Genomic DNA, 14,177 nt, shown 5'->3' with positions numbered 1-14,177 from the left:
CCGGCCCTGTGATGTGGGCATTTTCTTCACCCAAATTACTGGATGCAGATATAGAGACTCTCGGGAATTAACTTAAATGATCTCAGTAAGGGCTGAAATTTCAACATTTTATAGGACTTCCAAAGGCACTAACACTTAGCTTCATTTTGATCAGTAGGCGTCATATGATGGCATCATTTTTGTCATCTAGCTGGAGACAGAGTTCAAGGCGACAGCAGATACTCATGTGTTTGAGGAGAGCGGTCCCTGAACGTGGCCCAGACAAGGTCAGTGTGGACTTCCACACTGGTACAGACCATGCTGATGAAGTATGAGGCTTCATGGCCCTGTGGCAGCCAGTGGACGTGTCAGCAGATCAGAGGTCAAGGTCGGACTCTGGCACTTACTGGTACTGAGTCGCTTAATTCCCCAGAGTTTTACAATCTCAGTGATGTACAACCAGCATCTGTGAAAGCTTGGGGTTTTTACAGGGAGCCGAGAGGCCATTAAGGAGATGGGCCTTATCCCAACGATGGGAATGGTGACAAGTGTCCACCTCACAGAGTCGAGGCACCTGCAAGACCAGGGCTTACCTGGGACACATCCCAGTGGAATCTGACATGAGATCATTTATGTGGAAGTGTTTTGTAAAGTGCTTTACAGATAAAAGATGGCACCCAACCAAGAAAATGGCGCTTGTTACCTCTGTCACCGGCCTCCGTCCTGTGACCCTTGTTGCGCTTGGCGTTCCAATCCATTCATCCTTGGAAGTTTCTGACTCCACGCATCCTCTTTTGAACTACCCAGGAACACTTCTGGCCTGCACAACTGACTTTGACTGACTGTAGTGGAAATCGTTTGGGGCCAGACTCATGTTTAATTTCCTTCTCAGAGTCCCAATTTTAAAGGATATTTAAGACTTGTGCTATGACAAGAGTTGGTGCTGTTGGCCACAAATAAGTGGACGGTGGGCTGTTTGCCTTATTTCTTACCTGTCGTTTTGAAGTGCGGCTTAGTTACGTGAATTTTTAATTTTGCAGTTAAAAAAGTAAAACTGATGACAAATATCACTTTGAGCCTGAAATACTCATGAATATGTAATTGTTCCCCAAAGAGAACCTTGTTGAAAGAATCTTCTAAAAAATACAAAAAAAAAAACCATGGTTATCCGCCAGCAATAGTGAGATTAATTTATTTTGAAATTTTTATTATGAAGGGCTTTACTTCTGAACAGAAGATTCTTGATTTTTTTTTTCTAAAATGCTTTTAAAAAAATAAAAGTAACTTGACATTGGTTCAGTGTAGTTGCCTCTGAGTGGGCTAGGGGCAAGGAGGGGTGGGTTGCTGCGCTGGTGTAAGATTCAAGGATGTCTAGGGAGGTCCTTTCATCCCCAATTTTCTTGACACACCAGGCTGGAGGGATGCCTGGAAACCTGTTATTTGAGCTTAATTCCTGTGTAATAAAGGCTGATTTCCTATTTAAATGCAAATGTCCCTAAAATGGTATCACACTAAGGTTTTCTCTGTCATTAAAACTGGAGTAACTTAGTTTCGTGAGGGGTTGGTTTTAGTAGGAGAGAGAACAGTAGATAATTCTAGGTGTTGGATATGAGAATAAGAAGCTGGGTTCGGGGAGGTGAGATTTGTTAGCAAATCTGAGCCCTGTGTTTGGCTTTCATTTTTCCCCAGTTTAGATACAGGGGAGGCTGGCGTCATTTGAGCCAATCGTCTGAGACAGATGTAATGCCAAGCACACTAAACTACTTTTATTCTGGGGGAGTCTGCGAAAGTCTAGAAACACTCATCTGATGACATAAATGACTTGGAGCTCTAGTCCATAGCAAAAGCCCATTTATGCGTTGCTCAGAAAAGAGAGGAATTTAGGCCAGCTAATGGTTTTTTTTTCCCCTTTCCAACATGAGCATCTAAAAATTGTAATTAGGAAACATTATTTGAGATTGATTCCCATACTGAGGACTGCCGTGGATGGCAGCCATATGGTAAGCTGTATTGGCCTTTGTCAGAGCCTATGAGCATGAAAGAGGAGGACAACTTGAAGCTTTTTTTAAAAAAAGATTTTATTTATTTAATTTATTTATTAGAGAGAGAGAGAGATCACAAGCAGGAGGGAAGGGTATAGGGAGAAGCAGATTCCCTGCTGAGCAGGGAGCCCGATGCAGGGCTCAATCCCAGAAGCCTAGGGTCATGACCTGAGCTGAAGGCAGACACTTAACTGACTGAGCCACCCAGACGCCCAAGAACTTAATGTTTTTGTGCAACACTTACATGGATCTATGTTTAACCCAAGGACTTCCACACCCCACAGTCCTCTGACATGAGATTTCATCACCCCATCCAATGATAGACATACTGAGGCTCAGGGGAATTAAGTATGTATTTTCTTTTTTTCTGAAGAACCTAAATCCAGTATCCTATTTTAAGAGTCATACGTGCAATGGAAAAGAAACTATCAGCATCAAAAATGGTTAAAATATGATACATGGACCAAGAAATTTTGAAAGGAGATATGAGCAGTGTTCGTGTTCCTATATTCAAAATCTGTGCTCATACTTTTCTTTCTTACTCGGACTTGGAGGATTAAAGTAGTCCATGGAAGAGATCATTTCATGTGAATATTATGGATTAATAAAAATAGTCTGAAAGCAAGCAAGATTCATCATGCCTATGAACTAAAGTAATTCTTTTGGTACCCTGAGTTAGATATTTTTATGAGCTTTTCCTGGAAATTATTAGAATGAATTTTTTCTAATTATCTTGGGGAATGCATTTATTAGATATAACCTGCCTTTTGTTCAGGATTAAAATGATGAAAGCAGCCAATGTTTAATGAGATAAGATTTAATTAAAATGAATGATAGGGCCTTCCCAACTTTGTGGTTTTATTTCAGTTTGTGTCCATGTCCATTCAATAAAGTAAGGAATGCATTCGTTAGATCAGGGACTCGGAATAAAATCTTTGACAATAAAATGAAGAAATAGGTTTTTTTTTTTGGTCCCCTCTCCAAATACTGAGGAAATGTTTTTGTCAAATTCTATGGTCTTGGGGATTATATAATCAAGACCAAACTTTGGGAGTTTAGTTTAGGACAATTACTCTTATTTTACAAGTGATATATTCTTATTTTAATAGGAAATCAAGGGGCTGATTTTCCTTTCCATACAGAAGGCTGGACTGATCCCTTCGATGAGCTCTTCTGTGTTTTGCTTATTTGTCCCCACCTCTCTCTCTGACTGGATTTGAGCCTATCCACAAAAGTACATATACTACAAAACAACCTAGAGAGGAGGAAGACAGATGGGAAGAGGGAGGCAAAGAAGAATTAGAGGTCCGATGGGAAAATGAAGCCAGGTTAGTTGTACATGTGCAGCAGAAGACCCTTAGACTGGTAAAGGTTGGAACTGGGGTACACACGCTTTGGTTAGGCGTGGCCCGTGGATGTAATTGACCGCCCATGTGAGGAGTCTGAAGGGCATGAGGAGAAACAGGGAAAACAGGGAAGAGGAAGAAAACAGGGAAGAGAAAGGAGGACCGCACACCCAAGGGTTTCCGTGAGGACACTTGTTATTTAGGCGGGCATCCCACAGTTGGACTGTCTCCCCATCTCTGAATTTTGGGTGTCAAATGGGGACAAAGGTCTTGAGTCCTTGAGATCCTAAAAGGACAAAAGATGCCACTCAGGACTGACCTAAGGAGAGACCCAGAGCAATCGCAGTGTTTGAAACAGAGCAGGGAGCTGAGCTTCTCTCTGAGGGAGCAGGTACTGTACTTTTAACATGGGCCTGGTGCAGGCAGCTCCCGTGTGGTCTCCCCATGTATTCGAGCGCTGTGGTTTACTTTCAGTGTTGTTTCTTTCAGTAGATCCTAGAATCAGATTTCCTGGGCTCAGATTTCAATTCTTCGATTATGAGCCAGCAGACCTTGGTCAACTGACTCAGCCTCTCTGTGCCTCAGTTCGCCCAAATACAGCACTGGGTAACAACTACAGTGAGGATAATTGCATTTTGCAAAGCCGTTCTAACAGCACATATTGAGCGTTCAATAAAGGTATTCGGTAAAGTTGATGGTGATGACGGCAGTGACACAGATCTATTTCTCTAACTAGCTTGTCAATTCCCGGAGCACATGGACTATGCCTTCAATGTCTCTGTACGTGCATTGCCAGCCTCTCCAGAGGGCTGTTGTTGAATGAGTGTTGTGTATTCTGTAGGATAATGACTTCTGTATGCAAGCATGAAATGTTTGTGAAGGACTGAGGTGGCATTTGAGGAAGATTGCTTTGAAAATAGTTGGAGGAATAAGCCAGAGAGAGTGCATGTCCGTTCGGGGTTGAATTGGCAAAACTCGCATGTTGAAGTACTCACCCCTAGTGCCTGAGAATAGGACTGTATTGGGAGATTAGACCTTTAAAAAGACAGTCAAGGGGGCCCTGAGTGGCTCAGTTGGTTAAGTGACTGACTCTTGATTTCAGCTCAGGGGTCATGATCTCAAGGTCATGAGATCAAGCCCCAGAGTTGGGCTCTGTGGCCAGTGCGGAGTCTGCTTGAGATTATCTCCCTCTTTGCCCCTTCCCCCTGCTTATGCCCTCTCTAAATCAATCAATCAATCAATCAATCAAATTTTTAAAAAGAGACAATCAAGGTGAGACAAGGTCATATGGGTCATATGGGGGGGGCCCTCATTATGGTGATTGGCGTCCTTACAAGAAGAAGAGATTATGACACAGACATTCACAAAGGAAAAGGCTTGTGGAGACACAGGGCAGAGTTAGCCATCTATGAGCCAGGGAGAGAGGCTTCCAAAGAAACCAGCCCTCCTGACACCTGAGTTTTGATTTTCCCGGTTTTCTGAAATGTGAGATAGTAGATTCCTCTTTGAGCTGCCAATTTGTGGTCCTGCATTATGGCAACCCTAGCACATGGATGTGGTGAGAGTAGGAAGGAAACCAGTGAGGCAGATGTTAGCACCCCAGGGAGATATGCAATCACTTATAGATGGGGGGGATAGTGGGGATTTATGGCTTCCATAGGACTGAAACCGAGGTGAATCAGATCTAAGATTGTGAGAAGACTGGAAGCCAGCCGCCTTCAAATTCTCACTCAGTGCATACATGCGTCCATCACCTCCCTTCTCAGGATGGTGTTTGAACCACACCCCTCGTACTTTGTAACTCAATTCCTTGCATTTTCCAATATCTTAAATTGTAAGAAATGTCTTTGCAATGAGACGAAATCCACTTCTCACTGCTTCTGACCAGCTGGGTGACCTTGAGCAAGCTACTTAAACTACTGTTTGTGAAGCAGAAAAATCACTCTGATCTTGCAAGACTGTTGGGAGGATTAAGTGATCTTCAGCATGGTGCTTGGCATATGGCGGTCCTTTCTTCAATAAATGGTGGTTGGGTACCCTGCCCTGTCTCCATTGGATTCCCATCTTTAGAAGAAGTTACCACTCATCCTCTTTGCTTTACACTTAAAAATGTAACTGAAGGGCGCCTGGGTGGCTCAGTTGGTTAAGCATCTGCCTTCGGCTCAGGTCATGATCCTGGGCTCCTGGGATTAAGCGTCACTGCATTGGGCTCCCTGCTTCGCAGGGAGCCTGTTTCTCTTCTCCCCACTCACGCTCTCTCTCTCTGTCAAATAAATAAATAAAATCTTTTTAAAAAAAGTAACTCAAAGTAGGTTTTCCATCTGAGGTGACTTGAAAATGGTAGGAAAGATCCTTATTCTTCAATGAATTCTTCTTATCAATAATTTATACATCAAAGTGTCTATTTTATTAAGGCTTTTCTTTATCATTTTCTTTTCATGTAGCAAAGGAAATAACTGAAAGACTAAATGGAATTTTAAAGTAAGAAATTAAAATGGCATGTCATTTACTTGTGGAATCAGGCTGTTTTTTTTAATAGGGAAATTCAATAAAAGATGAATTTTAAGTGACATTCTTTTTTTTTTTTTTTTTTGAGTCAAACTTTACTTTTGCTAATGGATTAGCACTTTTCATCAAATAGATACACAGATACTGGTGAACTGAAGATCCAGGCTGATTATGTGGAAATCTTGGGCCTAATTATGGCAGTGCTCAGCCTGCTGAGAACAGAGAAGTTGCCAGGATATGGTTAGAAACCGCTTTTGAATGTCTCCATTCTGCCAATCCATATATCCACTTTGAGAGAGAAAGCCTTTTACAAAATTTCCTGAAAGACATTTACTTTCTTCTCCCTTGAGTAATAAAGTAAACTTTGCTGTCCTTTGGAAGGAAAGAGCAGGGCTCATTTATTATTGTTCCTATTTTTCAGAATTTAACATTTAAGCCAAAGAAATGAATTCTAGGAATTTTTGAATGTCAAGTTTTGAATTTCATATTTAGATGATCTCCATGTTTTCTAAGCTTACTTTTTTTTTTTTAAATAACGGGCTATGTTTGCAATTAATGAATCCAAATAGAAGAGGGATAGTGTGTTTAAGGTTAATGGGAAATAAGATAACATAAGCAATGTGAGCATGTTGTTTAAATTCCATGTGTAGTAAAAGAACAGTAAGACCTAGCCGACAGACAAGAATTTTAAGAATGTAAATCATAGTGAGTTTTCCTTTGAGGTAATTTACTGTGTGCCCAACTTTATCTCTCTGGTTGGGCTTCAGGGATCTCTGTATGGCCTGGACTTAGGAAAAGGCATGTGTAGGGATTTTCACATCGTAATAGGAATTCTCAGATAGTCTCTTAAGTTTTCTATCCAAATAATCCTTTCTGTCTTTTGAAATACAAAATCTGGGTTTTTTAATAAAAGGCTAAATCCAGCCTAAAAGACTGTGCTAGTTCTGACCCATTAGTTATAGCTCACCTATGCTGAATCAAATGAAAATGTGTTCTGTGATGACTGCTTTTTATCTAGGTTTTAGGGTCTATCAGTGTTATAGGGTTTTTGTTCCGTTAATGTCCACGGTTCTTGGTCACGTCTTTTCAATGAATGAGGAGTAGATCAGATGGAGAGTGGGGGGATAACAAGCCAATTTTATTGAGCAAGAGTATAAAGCTCCTGGAGAGCAAGGGGTCCCCGAGAGGGTTGCCCCCAGAGTTTCTAAGTTTAGGGGTTTTTATGAGCTTTTTTTTGCGGAACTACCTTCAGCAATCAGGGCATGCTCAAGTCGTGCCAATCAGGGCTTCGGTCACCTATCTGTCTGCTGATTAGGTTAATGTCCTGTGCTGATGGTCTTTTTTGGCTGACAGCTGTGTGCCTGGGTTTAACTTAGGTCTTAACTGCCCCTTGCCCGTGATATTGACAAATTATAAAATGACAAATTGTGGTTAATTGTCTTATTTTAGGACGTTTTGCAGAAGTCATTTCTGCAAAGGCCACAAAGCAGAATGTCAGTATGGTTCTGTCTCATCTGTGGAACAGAATGTCAGTGCTGTTTGATCTTAGCTGTCCTGACTCCATATTTTCTCAATGCAGGCCCTGGCCCTAACTACCTACCTGTCCAACTAGCTCCTAACATCAGATATGTGATTTCAGACCCAAGTGACCACCCAGCCAGGTTCCTAGGAGCTGGAATAATAGGTCCTTGGCTGAGGTCCTTGCCAGGATGAGGCTCCTGTGGCCTCCATGTGCACAGATCCAGGATCAGTATATTTTTGGGGTGATGGGATAGCTCAGGCTGGAATCTGAGTGATCCTGCATTGTTACATGAGACAATGGGAACTCACAGCCTTCTTTCCCTAAAATCTGCTTAAGACAATGTAAGCTCTGAGCATAAGGGTCTGCAGAAGGCCCCTACTTGGGGAATCATCTTCATGAACAGTTGCACTTGTAGCTCTCATTAAAAGAGCAGAAAGAGGACAGAGCTTTCTATTACTAGGAAGCAGACTCCACATCTTGATCCTGTATCTAGAGAACTCGTCTAGAGAAGTCTGAATATTTACCCATAGGCTCCACAAGCAGGAATTGCTCTCCTTGCTGAGGCCTGGGCTGGGTGTGCCCTGCTTGTGGCCTCTGCATCCTGGGGAAACAGAGCAGCCAAGCCTTCCCTGGCACAGAAATGACTGAGCTTCAAGAAGACTCTGCTGTTTAGAGGAAACTGTGCTGACCCACATGATTCTTGTTGCCTACCGGAGAAAGCAAATAGTCCTCTGGAGCAAGCAGAACTTTTTCTGACATTTGGAGATGAAAGAAGTTTCTGGATTAGGACTTAGCATCGAGGGAGGCTCCGTAACATGCACACAAGGTTCTCTACAACATCCCTGCCATAAAGGCAATAGCAGATTCCCAGGGAGGAGCTGGACACAGGATGTGGAGTGTGATTCTCATTTTCTGAAGTTTTATCTTTCCTTTCTTGGGACTTAGCCAGCCCCTTAAAATAAAAAGAGTGTACTTCCTTATTGTGGAAAATTTCAAGCCTATCCCAAAGTGAGAATAATTTGGCAAGCTCCCATGTCTGTGTCACCTATTTCCAACAATTATCAGTTCATTGGCTAGAGTTTGGACCTTGCCGATGTTCATACATTGAACATCGATTAGCCCAGATGTTGTTTGGAAGCGGGCTGACCCCTGGTGGAAATGGAAATTGGCCCAGGGGGTCCTTTAGCCAGGAGTGGCTCAGATAATCTCCTTTCCCTTCTCAAAGGTTGAGGGGTCCGTTACTCACCTTCTGGCTTGGGAATTACCCTCCAATTCTATTCCAGTATCCCCTTGAGTAAGAATGTGTGGACGAAGAATCTGTAAGTGACTGTGGTGCTATCTCAGCGAAACACGAGATCCTCAGAGATAGACAAGGACATGGGGGAAGAGGACGCCTTACCTGCACAGGACTCTCCTTGAAGATGACAGTCAAGCAGCTCCTAATGAAGTCAGCTTAATTCAGTGAAGAGTCGAGCATCTATTATGTATGTGTAACTTAAGTCCCAGACGTTAAGGACCCCCGGTCCTGGGGAAAAATCGTCTAATCAAAGTTTTCAAGTCTGCCCAGGAGTGATTAGGCACTTTACGTACAGGAGATATGTTCATCCTTCTGGAAGGATATTTTTATTCAATTTTGAAACCTTACTTGAACACCTTTGGTATTATTCTTAAGACTAAAAGAAATTAGAATCAGTGAACCAAAAGGATAGTCAGTGATGCCAACAGGGCAGGCAGGCAGACAGCAGGAGAGGAAGTAGACAAACTACACAATCTGGAGCAAGAACCAAAATACCGCAGTTATTGGGGTTATTTTAGAGTTGGGGTGAAGGGTGCCCACGTGCATCTCTGGTACACCGACCAACGCGGTGATGATAGACAATATTCAGCTACACATGGGAAAGGCTTGAAATCGATGATACGCTTTTAAGCCTTGACCTTACTCTCACTGGCTGGGACAACTTCCAAAGTGTATCTGACCTCCCTGTGGAGTCTGTTCTTAATACCTAAAATGGATGTGATAACAGCCACCTGACAGAGGTGGTAAAAATTAACGAGATAATTCAACGTCAGCAAGCTCTATAAACAATGAGATTCTGTGTCCAGTCAGCTGGGGCTTTTGTGGTCATACTGATGTCACAGGGACGCCAACAAGAGACAAGTGTATTTTCTGGATACTTTGTTTAAGGGAGAGAGTAAGATAGAATGGATGAATTCTGACCCTGAGAGAGAGAAATAAAGCTCCTCAGAAAACTCGTCTCTGTGGGATGATTTGTTCATGACAATTAGACTTTACTGAGAAGTGACAGGGGCAGAGAATGAAACGGAAAAAGTGAGATGGGCCAGATCGCCAAGGACCTTGTGTGCCATGCTGGGGAATTTGGACTTTCTTATCACACATTTGACTCCATATTTCATGAAGTTCTTGGAATATTAAAAAATACAAAAACATAAGTCAAGAGAAGATGTAAATTAGAACGTAACCTCCAAGTTAGAAAGAGGATGAAGCCATCGAGGTCGAGGTAGCTGTTCAAGTCGAACTTCCGGTTGACTCTGAGCATGCTGCGACTAATCAAAAGGGAGAAAAAAATGGGCAGTCGAATGATCTGCATTGTTCCTGAGGACAAAACATCAGCTCTTATGACAAGTAAAACTTTTACTGGCACTTAACTGAGCGAATTTCTTGCGGAAGACTTCATAAAGGAGGCCCCAAATGATGTGTGGTGTAGAATGTTCTCACCATCATCCTCACCGTAAACACAGTAGGAAGCTTGATGGGCTTGTTTCTTATAGGGCTCCTCTCTTCCCCTCCCCAACTTTATTTTCCCTCATGGCATTTATCACCTCACTTACTACATTATTTACTTGTTCATTTTATTTATCTTCAGCCACCTACACTGGATTATCATTCCTAAGAGACAGTCTTGTTCATTTGTGTGTTTCCGGGTCCTAGAACAGTGCCTGATGCATGGTAGGTGCTCAGTCAGTATTTGTCAAGTAGGTGAACAAATGAATGCAGGTGTGACTAAAAGTTTTTAAACCTCAAAGTGAGCTTCCTACCACTGAGAAATTTCTATTAATGTGCAAATGGAATATTTGATGTCAAGCTGTTGGGGAAATTGAGATTCTGCATTGGGTTTTAAGATTAATCTCTGAGGGGGGCGCCTGGGTGGCTCAGTGGGTTAAAGCCTCTGCCTCCGGCTCAGGTCATGATCCCCGGGTCCTGGGATCGAGCCCCGCATCGGGCTCTCTGCTCAGCAGGGAGCCTGCTTCCTCCTCTCTCTCTGCCTGCCTCTCTGCCTAGTTGTGATTTCTCTCTGTCAAATAAATAAAATTAAAAAAAATAAAAAAAAAAGATTAATCTCTGAGGGTCACTTCTCATTTTACTTAAAAAAACTTTTACATGTAAATATACAATGATTTTTGCAAGGAAATAGCTTTCTGTAATTTAGCTAAGCTACTAATTTTATTTCTAAGTGAGGGGAGAGAAGGGCAGAGCCAACTGTGTGCTGAGCAGATAGCCTAACGTGGGTCTCCATCTCTAGACCCTGAGATCACAACTTAAGCCAAAACCAAGACTCACTCAACCACCTGAGCCACCCAGGCACCCCGCCCCACTAAGCTACTGATGATAAGTAAGTCCATTTTGTCTTTTATGCTGGTTAAGTCAATTGGACCTAGATTAGTGCTGGAATAGTGGGTTAATCTTCTTAAGGTTGGTTTACAACTTTCAGTGATCACAGTTTCCCACAACAAAAATGCTAATGACATAATTTCATAGTAAATATTCATGGTTTCTTACAAATCAAGTCTTGAAACTTAATATTAAAACAAACCTCTTAATATTTTTAAGAAAGGTCATTGTTCTTAGAAAATAGACTTAGGAAGAAATCTAACATTATGGACCATGTGATACAGAATACATAAAAACTGAAGTAGAATTTTATAGTCATGGGTATGTAAAGATTTGTTAATCTTCCATATTCATCAATCAAAGTTTAAGAATCAATTCTGTGTTTTGTTTGGTCAAAAACAATTGTTTCAACAGTTTCTTAATGTTACTTTCAACCTTCTGGCTTAAAACAAAGCAAAACAAAATGTGTGGCTTCTGTTTCATCTTTAGATTTAATAAAAGCTAACTTGAAGATATTTGGTGTTTTTAATAATTTATTTCCACAAGCAACATATTTTCCATGGGACAAAGCTGATGAATTATATGCAAAATGTATCCCCCAAATAGCCAAAGAAATTGATCTGCAATATGGAACTGCTGGATACAAACCAAGTAAATTTCAGAGGACAGCTGCCAAAAATAATGACACATAGTAATTTATGAAGATGCCGAGGCCCATTTTGGAATTGTATGTGGCCAGCACGCACAGTGTTTACATTTCAAAGGCAGTCAGGAATCTGCAGGTGCACCAAGGGCTCCAGACACGAACCTGCAAATATCAAAGGTGTACTCTGTTGCACATTTGGGCAAGGACGAGATTTTTCCTTTAAAGGTAGTTCTAGAGAAAGAGTTTCCTATTTAAAAGGCTGCCTTTCTCATAGCCTTGATGCAGCTTCTCCCAGCTTTGAACTACAAAGTCCGTGCAAATGCACACAAAAGGGGGGAAAAAAACCCACCTCACAATATCATGAAAAAGCAGATAGGGAATCAACTGTTGCTAGCTGGCAGAGGGAATTTCCGTTTGCCACAAAGAGGTGTGAGAGAGGATGGAAATAGAAGGCAGAAAATTTAACTCTAACTGAAGAAGAAAAGCCATTGCTTTTATTCCACCTGTTCTCGTTTCTAAGATATAGTTGAAGAATGTGTTCTTGAACTTAGGAAGAATTGATTATGCAGATTACAAGGATTTCTCCTGTTCCCTTAACAAAAAAATATTCAGTTAGTAAAAGAAACACACTTACACAATCTTTGGCCATTTGGTAGAGCTAAAGGTTGTTTGACGGGTGTCTTGACTGGTTGCTGAGGTCACAGGTCTGTCCACTCCTGGTTTAGTCACTTTTGGCAAGTGGCATCCTATTGGAGTATAAACCATGATCTCACTGTGCAAGGGACAGTTTTTCTTAGAAAAGGTGTCTGTTGGCGATGAGGCAAGTTAGATGGAAAGCACTAGAAGTATAGCTACAAATAGACTGTGTCCGTAATACAATTTTGCTTAATGTGTCTGTGGGCCTTCCTTCCAGGAACGCAAGGTTGAGTGAGGTCTAGGCCATCTAAGCAGTCAGATATTGCTAGACAAAGAAAAAGAAATAGATACGTTTTTTTAAGAAGCTAAAATGGCATTTGATAAAATTCATTCCTCATTCTAGCTTTCTGCTTAGTGATAAATTCTACAGATCTCCCTTTGAAATCAAGCTTATTCTAGAAGAACCAGCAATGCAACCATGAGGGCTGGAAAACGGGAGGGGCGGAGAATGTTACCATTATTTGCAATTGACATGCAGTTGGGGGGGGGTTTGTTTTATCTAGAAAACCCGAGAACATCAAGTAAAAACAATGACCAATCGAGGGCTCAGTGTGATGACCAGTAATAGAACTCAAGCATTTTATATACCAGTCATGATTGTTAGCAAGTTTGATGGGTATTACAGGAAAAGGATGGGGAAAATATTTTGTATATAAATATATATATATTTTTGGTATCTCAATCATGTTTAATATATATATAGTTTAATATTTATATATTTATATAAATATTTATTTAATATAGATATTATATTATAAATATTTATTATTTAATATAAATAATTTATATTTAATAATATAATTATTATTAATAATATATAATATATAAATTATATATATATAATATATATAAATTATATAATATATAAATATATAAATAAATAATATATAAAATAATTATATATTTATATATATAAATATATATATAAATAATTTATTATTTAATATAAATATTTATAATATAAATATTAAATATAAAGTTTAATATTATATATATATATAAAAGAGAAGAATGGAGAACACTTTCTCCTTCCAGGAGGAAGGAAGGCATCATGTTGTGCCTGGGGGTCAGGGCTCTGGTTGGGGATTTTGAGTTAACAACACCTGGAGAAGAAGGGGAGAGTCTCTCTCTGAGATTAGAGATAGGGGACTGGGGCTGGGGAGAGGGAGTTGGGAGGAAGGGTGGGTTGGGGAGAAGTTATGGGTGGGGCTTTGGACCAGTAGGGATTTGAACACCTGCCTGATGTGGAGGCTTGGAGAGTGCTGGGAAGATGCATTTTTCTGTTTTGTTTTGATTTTTTTAAGTATTATGTTGTGTTTATGCCGTTCTCCTTTGCTTCTTCCATGGCCCTCTGCAGTAACAACCTACATTGCTTCACACAGGGTTTGGGACCCCATTAGTGGCTTTTTTTTTTTTCAGATGGTCACCACCCCCAGGCATTAAGGTGTGAAGAAGAGATCAGGAAGGCTCTGTTTTATTTGGATTTTACAACTATCTCAGGAATGAAGCTTCCAACCAAATGCAGTGCTCTGGGTCTGAGTTATGGTCTTTCACTAAGATAGCAGGAACGCCATAAACCAAACAAGACATTTACTAGAATTATACTCTTTTTAATCTTCCCTTGAACTCAATTCGTCTGTATAGCTGTATGTCCATGCTGAAGGTAACTTACAAGGTGATTCAGTAAATTCCCTGCATGCTCTGGAAGGGGGTCAGGCGGGACACCTGAGGAGGTTTTTGTTAGAAATGCTATGGATGCTACAGGATCTGAGCTGGTTGGCTGACATCTCATTTCATGGCTGGAGCA

The 14,177-nt window shown here is 40.9% G+C and overlaps 1 protein-coding gene across 1 annotated transcript in view; it reads left to right on the top strand.

Annotated features, from left to right (window-relative positions):
- DNER (delta/notch like EGF repeat containing) overlaps window positions 1-14,177 on the top strand; it is a 313,530-nt gene that overhangs the window by 186,885 nt on the left and 112,468 nt on the right. The gene's annotated exons all lie outside the window — the stretch shown is intronic.

The sequence above is a fragment of the Meles meles genome, chromosome 9 (assembly GCF_922984935.1).
Source record: "Meles meles chromosome 9, mMelMel3.1 paternal haplotype, whole genome shotgun sequence".
Classification (NCBI taxonomy): domain Eukaryota; kingdom Metazoa; phylum Chordata; class Mammalia; order Carnivora; family Mustelidae; genus Meles; species Meles meles.
Note: the sequence above shows the minus strand (reverse complement) of the source record. Positions and strands in the feature narration are given on the sequence as shown.